At 44.0% G+C, this 12,332-nt stretch overlaps 1 long non-coding RNA gene across 3 annotated transcripts in view; it reads right to left on the bottom strand.

Moving 5' to 3' along the window:
- The window catches only part of LOC113991666, a 259,176-nt gene that overhangs the window by 30,358 nt on the left and 216,486 nt on the right, over positions 1 to 12,332 (bottom strand). For all 3 annotated transcript variants that reach the window (XR_005565202.1, XR_005565200.1, XR_005565201.1), the window contains one exon: positions 9,433 to 9,492. This is a non-coding gene — a long non-coding RNA (uncharacterized LOC113991666). The remainder of the gene's footprint in view (positions 1 to 9,432; positions 9,493 to 12,332) is intronic.

Here is a 12,332-nt window from a genome sequence, read left to right as displayed (position 1 = left end):
AAAAAAATGGAAAACCAAGTCTCACCATTCACCTCTTAGCCCTAACATTAAGCTATTCCCTACTAAAAAAGTAATAATTCTAGAGGGAAAGAGATAAAATACTACTGTAAAAGCACAAAACCCAGGGATCTGACACCTCTAGTGAATGTCAGTGATGATAGTTATGGTTGTGAATAAAGTGCAATCACTGAAACTGTTTGCTTATTGCTGTGGTGGAAAGAAATTACCATTTCAGATTCCTGTCGTGCCTCACAGGACAGCACTGGCTGCTCCCAGGAACTGTCTCAACTGGAGCTCACCACTTTTCCAGCCTGTTTGTTTCCATGCACTTCTCTGCATGGAATCTTCTGTGATCACATCTACTTTGGACATAATGCTGAGTGTGCAACAAGAGACCCTTGGGAACGTTGAGATCGACGTGGAAGATGGCAAGGACACCTCTGGCAATGAAGGAAAAGCTCCTGACCCACATCTTTCACATGAACCAAGGGACAATGAACCCTCAGGGTCCTCAGGGTCACATGCATGACTTGCTTCTTTGCAGGGGGAAAGGACAGTGAGGAAACAAAGCAGGGCCATTGCTTAGAAACCTTCCTGAGAGCTGAACTGGACCACTGCCACTGCTCCAGAGCTGATGCTCCCAAAAGAAACAGTCCAGGGATCCAGACATGTCATCGTATCCACAACTACCTCTCCAGTGTGACACTGCTTTAAATATTATTTCAGACATATAGTTCAGCAGGTAATTCCAGAGCACGAACTTAGACAGCAGGTTTTAAAATCCAAATGCACGTCTATAAACCCAACATATTAATAACTTAACAGTTTTCAATAAGACATCAACATTTGCATGCATCTTCCTACTTGTTATGTGCAGTACTACATTTTTTAATGTTTCTTGGATGGCAGCCAGAGAGTCTGAGTCCCTAGTTAGTTCATCTATTACTTTCTTGCCACAATAGATCTGGGTCTTGGCCAAGTACTGGACTCATACTGCATACAAAACCACAAAATTCTCTCCCTTATCTATTGGTAGTCTTCCCTTCCCAGGGAAGGGGGGAAAAATAGCATAAATTAAGATAAATAAGTAAATACATAAAAATTCAGAACTAACTGCAATAGAAGTATTTTTAGCATTTTTAACACTATGTGTAATCAAAAGATTTCCTTATGTATTTATACTGCTTTAGTCTCCCAAGAGTCTAATTCATGACTATTCACCTGAACAGGAGAGGAAGATCTCTTCTTTAAATCCCTCCTGGAGCTCCTCATGCTTTCCACAAGAGTGAGCAAGGTTACCTGACCTGAAATAAAACAGGGGAGGAAGAGGCTTCAGTGCCATCCTTCCTCTTTCAGTGTTTCTCAGCCTATGGACTATGGAAGGGTTTAGAGAGGCCAGGAAGGGTTAGAGGCGGCCTCTGTTTTACATTTGACCTTTTTATCCGTTACTCGGGGCCTCTGGTGTCTGCAGAGGAAGACAGATGAACACAGAGGAGATGCCTTTTGAAAGAGTCCTGAAAACATTGTCCAGCGCAGCTCTGATGGCAGGGCAATGAATGTTGTCTTTTATTGTGGGTTTAAGGTAGCCAAGTAATACTTGGGTTAACAAAGAGCAAGGAAAAAAGGACGGGGTCCCGGCCGCGGGTTCGCAGCCACGTTAATCCGCCAGAAGTCTGAGCTGCCCCTGAAAGGGCTGGTCCTGCCCACCCAGCCCTGGTGGGAATGTTTTTCTCACTTGTAGACACATATTGGATCAGAGAATGAGGTGGGCTAAAACATCACCTGACCCTAAAAACGCCCCTTGGTGCAGCTGAGCACAGGGAAACACAGCACTCCTTGGAGCAGGGCGGGCAGGGATGGGATGGGAAGGGTGTGTTGTGTCCTTGCTGACCACGCAACCACCACAAAACCTGAGCCAAGGACGTGTGGGGCAAAGCCAGGAGCAGCAGGGAAGGCACCTCCTCTTCCCCTGGGCTGCAGCTAAAATCCCAGGCCAGTCCACACGGAGCACTCTGCTGTCAGTGGAGCACTAATCACAGCAGTGAGCTGGGCTGACTTGTAAAATTTTGCTAATAATACCAAGGTAGCTGACAAGTTAATAGAACACGTGATTCCTGCACCTTCTGCCTGAGCTGTGTGAGTATTTTTTTCTGCTTAATTTGCCCAAACAAAGCATCAGTGCCTTAATTTCTGTTGTTTCAGAAATTAGATCCTCTTGAAGAATGAAAGGATGCTGTGTTTGAGAAGGGCAGCTTTTTTTATGAAGACACGTAATTAATGGAAGCCATTAAAGATACTTGTAAAAATGATTCAGATTTTTATATATGATGACTAACTAACTTAGTATTGCTCTTCTTGGTCAGAGATTAATGGGAATTTCTTAAAGGATAAAGAATTATTTAACAAGCTGCAGGATATGTATGGGCTTGGAATACACTCTGTAATAGTGTGAATAATAAGAAATGTGGCTATTTATTTCCTTTACTAATGAACCAAAGCTGAATTCAGAGATAGCAAGATGTCCAAAAAAACCAACTCCCCAGAAAAACCCCAACCAAAACCTAACAAGGCAAGTGGATGGTTTTTTTTACATGAATCTAAACGTAGAGTTTAGCAAAAAATCCCTACCATTAAAAAAATCAGGTTGCCATGTGCTCAAACTCCAGGCGGTAGAGCAACACACCAGCACTATCTCTGAAATGACTGAGAGGCACCAAAGACTTTAAAGAAAGAGTTTAAAATCATGTGATGCTGAATATTCAGCAGCTCCTTGTGAGGGGAGAGAGACAGCAAGGCAGAGAGAACAAACCACTGCTATTTGCAAGAGCTTCCCACGAAGAAATTTTCTTCACAAAGCAATGACAACAACACACTTGGTCAAAGATTTCTATGCAAGGAAAGCTGACTTCTAAGATCACAAGTAGCAGAGTCACTTGATGGTTTCCCTTGATGATGGCACACGTGGACAGCTTTCATTTTCCCAGCTCTTTCAGATTTTAAGTGACCTCAGTGTGTATTGAAGTGTCATGTCCCCTCTGGGTTGAAAAGCACGTGCAAAGAGGGAGTAGAGCAGCTCTAGGCTGACATTGGCTCCAAGGGAAGGGAGCAGATAACACTTCAGGAGAGAAGGAAGTGGAAAGCAAACCAGTTTCTCAGGCAGCTGAACAGAGTGTTTGGTTCTCTTCACAAGTGATTTGACAAGTATTTTCTGCAGTAACTGTTCAGAGCTACAAACTGCAGTGTTCCTGTAACCAGGTGAAGCAGCAATAGTTCCCTCTCTCTGGCTGAAAAAAATAAACACAAACTAGCTGTTTTCCAAAGCAGATCCCAACCAAGCCAGGCAGTAGCAGTGAGCCTTCTGCAGCTTGACACCCAATTATTTTAATATCCACTGTATCTTCCCCCTCTCAGGGCTCATTGGGCTTTCTTCTTTAACTTTTTGAAGGCACACAAAGAATTGAATAACCTTTTCTCTGCATACCTGGTTGCAGCCACATCACTGAGGGGGGTCCTTTCGACATTTTAAAGGACCTGAAGTGTGTGACAACATGGCACTGCAGTCAAGAATCTTGCCGGGGAACAGAATAAGAAGATTTATTTTATTTTTAATATTTGAAAGATTTCAAAAAGCATTCAACTGGATTTCTCACTAAGAGGATGAGTGAAGAGAATCCTTTGTAACTAAGCTGGGAGGCCCAAGTCTTTTATCCATTGTTACACAGTTTTTCCCCAGGGCAGAGTTAGGAAGGCCTGCAAGCCCCAGAAGCTTAACAAGGCGAGTACACTGGGTGGGCTTTCCTGCCGTTGCCTAAGCTGCTCCCGAGGTAGGAGCCGGCAGAGCCGAGCGGGTCTCGCGCTCCATCTCAGAATATTTGGGAAGATCCTCGCGGCAGCCCTGCTCTCACAGCAGTGAATCTGCCCAGCAAGGCACACACCCCCTCAGTACCCAGCCACCTGCAAGCCTGCTTCCTTAATAAACCAGGAGCAAAACCATTCCACAGCAGATTAGCAGCGAATTGGCACTTGGATTAATCACTGTGCCTAGGACTTCGCCAAGCTGCCTTTTCCTGTCGGCTTTTCCAACTGGTTAGTCCAAGATACCTTATCTCTTCCAGGATATACGGTGTGAAGGGAGGAAACCAGTGTAACTGTGCTGCTAGCACCCTTTTTTTTTCCCCCCTTTTGAACTTTTAACATTTGTATGTGAAAACCCGTCAACGTTGATGCAAATGAACTGGTGGGTTTTGATCACGTGGACTTGGATACATATTCCCTGAGCTTGGTTTAGAGCAGTGATGGACTCATCCCTCTTTCCCAAGGTTGTTTGTATGTGGGTGAAAGTGAGAACTTTGTTTGAGTGATTCCCACATGCCAATAACGTGAACAGGAGCTCAGGTCCTGAAGCAGGGCACCCAGGACATGTTCTAACCTCACACCTCGTGTTCTAGGACTTGACCCACTCCAGTTAACCGCTCCTGTCCATTTGTGCCTCAATCAACCTGTCAGAGTTCACCACCCAAAGGTGCACTCAAATAAAAGGTGAAATAAAAGAGCGTTTAAGTAATTAAGCACCTCTTTCCAGACTCACTAACCCAAATATAGCAGAAATTTTAAAGGCAAATATCTTATGTCCGAGTCCATCTCCCAGCAGCAGGAGAATGTGGAGTTTGTAAATAACAACAGCAATACAAGGAATGCCTCTTTGCTTACCCGATCCCACTGAAATTAATGGTCTGTGGTTTAGGTCTGTGTCAGTGCCATAAAGTAGGATATGCCTGGAGACCAGGAAGTGTCTGCTTCGTGTGTTAATGATGGAGTTATGGAGTGGCAGCAGCCATTTCATGGTCAAAGTTGCAGAAGGGTTTTTACTACATGCTTGACTCTCCCTCTTTATATGCCAACAAAAAGCTGAAGAAATTCCTAGGTCAGACCTGGAGCTGAGGTTGAAAATTTTCTATAAAATTTGAAAGGGATCCAGCTAAAGATTTTCAAATGATGCCACCCCTGAAAAAACACAGCTCACAAGCACAGGCTGTGCCCCTCCTACCACTCAGGTGTAAACTCACACAGGGGTGAGGACCTGGGTATGAGCAAAAACTGTTCAGCAAAATTACTGCCCCCTCAAGCCTCTTCTCCACTGAAGCCCCAGCTCTCCTTCTCCAGCCCCACCATCCACATGCTCCAATCACCCAAGAAAAAAGCATCATACTTGTGTGTTATATTTTAATGTTTATGCTGTGGCTTTTTGTATAATAGGAATAATCGCTGTTGCTTTGTAGTACACTTACAACAAATAGCTTTGGAGATTGCTCAAACACTTTAGCTCCACTTCAGCTCTTAATCAAACTCAGCAGCTGTTTATTGCAATTACACCATAAAGCAATAGACATTATCCCTTAACTAACTGTCTTATTAATATAGGTAGTTACACAGCTATTTCATAGTTAGTCTTAAATAACTGCTTTTAATTATTTTATTAACATAAATAACCATCTCAATAAATTTAAATTAAATGCATATGTGAGAAAAAGCAATTTAAAGCATTGCACAAAATTGCATCTGTTTTCTAATGTTCAAATCGATGTCATTGTGTAATTCAATTAAAGTGCAACTTTAATTTATTTCAATTTTTGATGGCCAGGAAACACCTAAGATGCTAGAACTTCCTAAATATTGAAATGGGCACTGTCTGATCCTCTTCTGCTGCTGTATTTTCCTTGCAATATTAGTTTCCTGCCAGGGGAATGAGATTCCTTTTTTACCCACAAAACTTACAATTTAATATCCCCATTTAATTTTGTTTTCTTCCCATTCTGAAAGCAACAGATGACTGGATTGTATTTTGCCTTCTAGTTCAGTTGTGCAACTCTGCTTTCAAGGGAGAAAAGGATTTTATTTTCCTGTGCAGCACTGGATCCTCCATGTCTTATGCCATTTGTTCTGGTAGGATCAAGCTCTTTGCCTTCAGCTAAGGGGAAGGGAGACGTTGCCTGACCTGGCCTGAAATCCCCTTTTTCTTCCTCGGGGGGGGGGGGGGAAGGGGGGGGGCTGGTTTATTGTTCAGGGGGCTCATTCTACCCAAAAATCCTCCACTGCAGAGCAGGCAGCACTTGCACAGCAGCTTTTATCCCACAGTGCCAGCACGGAGCGTGTCCCTGGAAAGGGAGCACAGCCCACCCCTCATCTCACAGAAGGGTCTGCCTTATTCAGATGCTCTTTGGGGATGAAACGAAAATCTCCTATCCTTTCTCAGCTTGAGATTCCTCCCCTGAAGGAAAAAGAGGAAAACTTGCTGAAGAGCAAGGAGAAAAGGAGAGGGACTCCCTTCACAACTTGCCACAGAGAGGAGAACAGAAGATCTTAGGAAGTGCTGGGAGAAAATCAAAGTGGCAAATAAAAGCCAAGGATGGGGTGAAAATAAGGCTGGAAAATAAAAAGGTGCAAAAGGAGGCGAAGGGGCCTCACATATTTTCCTGCCAGCCATTTTCTTCTGCCACTCAAAGCTTTTTGATTTAGTTCTGTAGTTGGTGCAGGGACCTGCAAATGTGAACTGGTACCTCCCTGAGATCAAATAACAACAAACCCCCTCGAAAGTAACTGGGATGTATTGAGAAAAAGTGCTGAAGGCAGGAAGATGCAAAGCAAAATTTCTCAGAGGGTCTCGGTTGGGATCTCAGCAGCTTTTTAAGGTTCAAAACTGTGGATATCGAGCCATATTTGGCTCTTGGATATCAGTCAATGTCAAAGATGTCATGGGAGAACAATGAAAAAAAGATTTTGGTCCCTGAAATCCAAACTAGTAAGGGTGAATTTTGTTAACTGGCAAAGTCCATCCCACCCTCTGGCTGCTCATGAGAGGACATGATCTCCCTACAAGGAATCATATAAGGAAGGCATTTCCAGGCAGGTACAACACTGTATGAGGAGGAAGGTGCCTATGGAAAAGCGGAGCTGGAGACAGCAAAGATGAAAACAGTGATTTATTTATTTTAATTCTTCTATCCCAGTGTACCAGGTAACACGAAGGGATAATTACAGGCTCTGTCAGAGAGGGGTTGCTGATGCTGTGATCTGGCAGACACACTAAGCTCCTCAGGAGACTAGCTCTTAAAAGTTTACAGACTCTGCTGGGCAAAGACAGAGGTGACTCAGTACAAAGGGTTTTTACAGAAAAATGTGGAAATCAAGAGTGAAGGAAGACATGCTTAAACTTCAGGTAACTGAGAGTGATCAGGGGTTGGATAATTGAAGTTCCAATGTATATTTGCCTACACTGTCGCTCACCTTTGAGCCCTACCTAGGCATCTTGACATTTATGTAGTCTGAAATCCTGAAAGCTCTGAGTTTAGACAACTAAATTGTTGCTTGTCAATTTAGTCTTGACTGAAAGACAGGTGTTTTGTTTCAGAGTAACACTCCTTTCAGACTCCTCTATTCCCAAGCTCAGATTACTGAGCTAAGGAACTATCAAAAATGAAATAACTTACAAGCAGGCAAAGACATTTACATACCTCGAACAAAGGAATTCTTTGGGCAAAATCAGGATTTTTAATTATTGCTTGTTTTCTGTCATGTGGGACTCTCATCTCGAGCTCTCTGGTGGGAGCTAGAGGAGCTTGGAGGCTTTGAAAGTTCCTACAGTTTTGGTAGGGCTGCAGGTCCTCTGCTGCTGCTGTGCAGTTTTACAAGCCTGTTCTGCTGAATGCAAAATGCTCTCTGAGCAAAGATCCAGCCGAGAATATGAACCAAAATTCTCCAAAGACGCAATTCTGAGAGCAGGCCTGCTACACACAGCCCCCAAATTCTGCTGCCTTTGAGCTGCTGCTGCCCCTGAGCAGCAGGTGAGCCCATTCCCACCAAGTGCCTCCCTGCAGAAAGCACTGACCCAACCCTGCCCACGTTCCTGCCCTTGGAGAATTCGGGTGCTCCTTTTTCCATGTCTCTGTGCCTGGGTGCTGGTGCTCACACACTTCAGGCAGGGTTTGGGCCTTAATTCCTTTATTTATGCCATTAAGGGGGCTGAAGGCAATGGAACACAGGCTTAATCACACTGACCTGCCAATAACCTCGGCTCTGACCTGGAGGGATCCCATGTTTTGGCATAGGTTAAGGTCTTATTTAATTTAGAACCTTAAGCTGGATTTGAACTGTAGCCCCAGAAGTAAAAAGCCAGCCTTTTTATCTGGGAAGCCACATGGCTCTGGCTTCCTGACTGGTATTTGTGACATCCCAGTATTGGCAAACCAGGGACATATTAGCTGTGTGCTCTATTTTCTGCCCTTAATTATGGCCAGCTAGTCTGAGTTTTCTTTCCTTCTTTTTTTTTTTTTTTTTTTTTAAGGATTTGAGTGACAAAGTGACTATGCATATCATTCCACATTTGAACTGTAAGACTTCAGTATTTCTACATCTAGTGTGTAATTGGATCAGCTGCCAGTTACAGAAAGGAGCTGGGTGAGTATTAAGTGTGTGGAAAATGAAGAAGAGTCCAAGTGTGAAGGGGAGGAATAATTTGACAAAGCCTGCAGTGAGCTGTACGTGGTTTTCTCGTTCCAAAATGGAGTAGGTTTTGAAGCACATGAGGAAAAACTGGCTTTGATTTATTAGCTTTGGTTCACAGAATGCTGGCCACAATCTTGGAGAGTCTCAAGACACAGGGAAAGCCACAGGCCCTGCCCCGAGGAGCTCACAATGCCGACATTATCATAACGAGGATGGACGGGTGCCAAGCTGAAAAACACTCTGCTTTCATCTGACTCCTAAAGCTGTGCCTTCAACAACCTTGTCAGGCAGTGCACAAAGCTCCTGCCACGGGCTTGGCACCACAGCAGGACTGGGGTCTCATCGTGATGTGGTGGTTCTCAAACCATCACACCCAGTGCTCTTCTGCAGGTCCCCACTGTAGCACCTCCTTACCTGACCTGGAGCTTCTCATTGCATTACAAAGCTAATGTAAGCATGAAACAGTTTAAAATCTACAACAAAAATCCACAGTAAACCTCAGCCCTTTCAGAAGGTGAGAAATAGAGGGGGTCTGTGTCCAGTCAGAGAGTGAGAGTGTTGGCCTCGGGACAAGAAAGTTGAGTTCCACCATTAAGTACATGAAGTTACGGCAGGATCATACAGTCAGAAAGACAGCTCTTTATCCAGGAAATGTTCAACTGTTTATCCTGTTACAAAGTGCATGCAAATCCCCTCAGATATGAACTGGCAGTCTGCATTGGTGGGACAGGAGAGCTGCATTCTGAGTGGGTAACCAGAACTTCCTTCGCTTTGCATCTCAAAGCAACTCTAAGATACAACTCAGGACAACAATCTGATCATGAGGTGCCCAGTTTAGGGCGTTAGGAGAGAGGATTGAAGCCTAAAATCAAAGAAAAGGTCACAACATCCAGGGCAGCTCATGAAAGAAGCAGAAGAAATGCCAATTACCTGGGAATTCACAGTTATCCCTCAGCTATAGAAATCCTCCATAAAATCCACCATGCTGATCTGTAAAGAGAAAGCAAGAAACTTTTATTAGTGGCACAAACAAACTCAGAGAATTACAAATACTCCAAGTAACTGACTGCCTGGTGGCAGCCAAGAAGGTGGAGAGAGCAAAGAGCAACTGAGATTTGCTACTTCCCAACTCTAGGTTTCTCTAGGCTACACTTGGTGGCTTGCTGACCATAGGACCAAACTGATATTTTGGGATTTGGAAATTCTTCTGCTATGCCTTCAATAGCAGCCACTAATTGAGAGGAGCAGTGTCCTAAAGGGCCCCTGGGTTACTGCCACAGAGCCACATCCTCTCTGGCTGGTATAAAAGCCCTGCAGACAAGTCTATCAGGCAAAAGCACAACAAAAAACCATCTCAAAATCATTTCTCTCTGGCTCTCCAAGGGGGTTAGGGCATTAAGACAGAATGTCCTACCTCAAAGGAAGTCAAGATTGGATCAGAACATCTCAGAGAGATAGAGAAGGAGAGATGGCAAGAGGCAGCAGTGTAAAGGTTTTATCAGCATGACTTGGGGATGACCACATTACTCATAGGTCACTGTGCTTTCCAGCTGACTAGCAACAGATGAAATAAGGAAAACAACAGCCTCTGGATTTCCAGGTAGCAGCTGCAGCCAAGTCTGCCTTTTTAGATGCCCTTTTAGTGTGGAATATGCACGGTGCTGCTCAGAAACCTGACTTCCCATGCAGAAGGGAACCCACTGTGAGATCCCACTGTCACCAGGCAAGTCCAGGAGAGCATCAAGACAATATTTGTGTTGTTAGAGGGAGGAAAACTTCAAATGCAAGGCACTTGGTTCTCCCTACCATTTGCAAACTTCCAGTATTTCCTAATATTGACCTAGAAGTACTTCACAGATCTTTGTGGATCTCAGCCCATCTCCAGCAGAAAGGCACCAGGAGTGGGTTATCCTGCTGTGAATCCTCAACCTGTATGGCAGCAAACAGGCACAGCTGCTCATGTCCCATCACAGCAGCCACAATACCGAGATTTTGTTATGTAACAATGACTAAAATATCATTTATTTATACTGAAGGGGTGCCCTTCTGCCAGGCACCGTACAAAGGCTTTACCAAGGACTGCTCGTGTTTTTTGGAAGGTGCCATTTGATCAGATACAACAGCTGAGTGGAAAATAATACTGCCATTCCTGACAGTTCTCAAATTAGCAAGAGCTTATAATGAAGCTTTTGTAAGACATCCCTTTCAAGGATTTGCTGGATACCTCCCTTGCTGGGGGTGGGTGCACACGGGGTAACTGCCCTCCTGCTCTGTGTTTAATTCTCTCACCTCGTGCTACGTTGCTTGTTTCCTGCACTCAGAGATCTCCTACTTGTGTTTGAACTCTCTGAATACTCTCTTCAGCTACACACAAGGAGATAGAGGCCTTAGTAACCTCCTACCCCAGCAGTTCTTTTCCTGCAGTCAGGAAATTATCTCCCTTTTTTTTGTTTTCTTTTCTTTTTTTTTTTCCCCATTGCACAGAACTAGGGGAATTCCCCCTTCCACTGCCTGGGCTCTGATGGCAGTGATTGGTGACAGCAGCAAAAAACCCCAAGCCACACCACTCACAGACAACAGTGTCTCGTTTTGCATCAGGTTTTATGTCAATATTTTGATAATTTCAGCAATTCCACATTCATGTTGGTACTGAGATATCTAGGAAACAAAGTATCCTTCAAATAATTCAGTAAGTGTCATGATAGGCCTGTGTGAATGCCTGTGCTTCTCTCCACAAAGAACTCAAATCATGTAAAACTCTGAGACCTGATTTTCAGCTGATATAAATCCAAAAAGATACTGTAATTATTGGTAGGACAGTTTACACTCTGAAATATCTTGGCCCCTCTCTCCTTCATGCAAGCAGAGGGAACAGGTACCAGGAGGGGAAGGTTTCATGTCTCTGCCTCCCAGACGTGAGTTTGCACAGGGAGCTGGAGGCTGTAGGTGCCTTCTGCCCTGGAAGGTTTTCTTTTTCCTTCATTCAGGCAATTGTCTCTCTCTCTTTTTTTTTTTTTTTAATGCAATTAACAAGAGAATTCCCCCTTCTGTTGTTTCTGAGGGCTGTGGAGCGGGATCAGAGAGGAAAAGTAAGTGGCACCTCTAATATATTTTGCCAGAATATGGGAAGAAGATAAGTATGAGACAAACAAAACATAAAACTGGTTTAGGAAAGAAGGGGGAAAATGCCTGGAAAATGTAGTAATAAAGGAACCTCACCAGTAGCAACAACTCAAGGAGAAAAGGGACTGATGGATAGCTGTGCTGGCACGAGTGAGGAAGGGTAAACCAAACCTTTTCAAAGCACAAGAAAAGAAAACCAAATTGCATTTAAAAAAACTATTGAGAAAAAAATAAAAAAGCCAGAGGACAAATAAAACAGAGAGAGGGAGGATTTCTATGAGCACAAAAGCAGAGGTCAGTACCCCGTGGTCATTTCCTAAGAAAGGAGGAAGCAGAAGTGAAGGAAAATCCCTAAATATAAAAGACTACTTATAAACAAAGGACACATTGACTACTACTCCATGATTTTTTGAAGGTTTGCTATCAGCATATCTCCAGTGATAAATGCCTTCACATGATGCCAGCTTTCTGCAGGCACAACTGCAGCAAATCACTTCTGCCAGGCAGAACATGAAGAAACAAGGAATCATCTCCTCCCCTCCACGTGGCACTGCTCTGGTCCGTGCACATCCTCCACCCCAACCCTCAGGAGAGGAGCACATCAGGGCAGCAGGGCAGGAGGATGTCCTGCAGAACACAGGATGAGAACACAAATCTAGGTTGGCAGCCTGGAGCTTATTTCAAACAATGATTACACAGGTCCATCT

This window comes from Pipra filicauda, unplaced genomic scaffold, assembly GCF_003945595.2.
Source record: "Pipra filicauda isolate LSUMZ 115617 unplaced genomic scaffold, ASM394559v2 scaffold118_size2161507_pilon, whole genome shotgun sequence".
NCBI classification, from domain to species: Eukaryota; Metazoa; Chordata; class Aves; order Passeriformes; family Pipridae; genus Pipra; species Pipra filicauda.
Note: the sequence above shows the minus strand (reverse complement) of the source record. Positions and strands in the feature narration are given on the sequence as shown.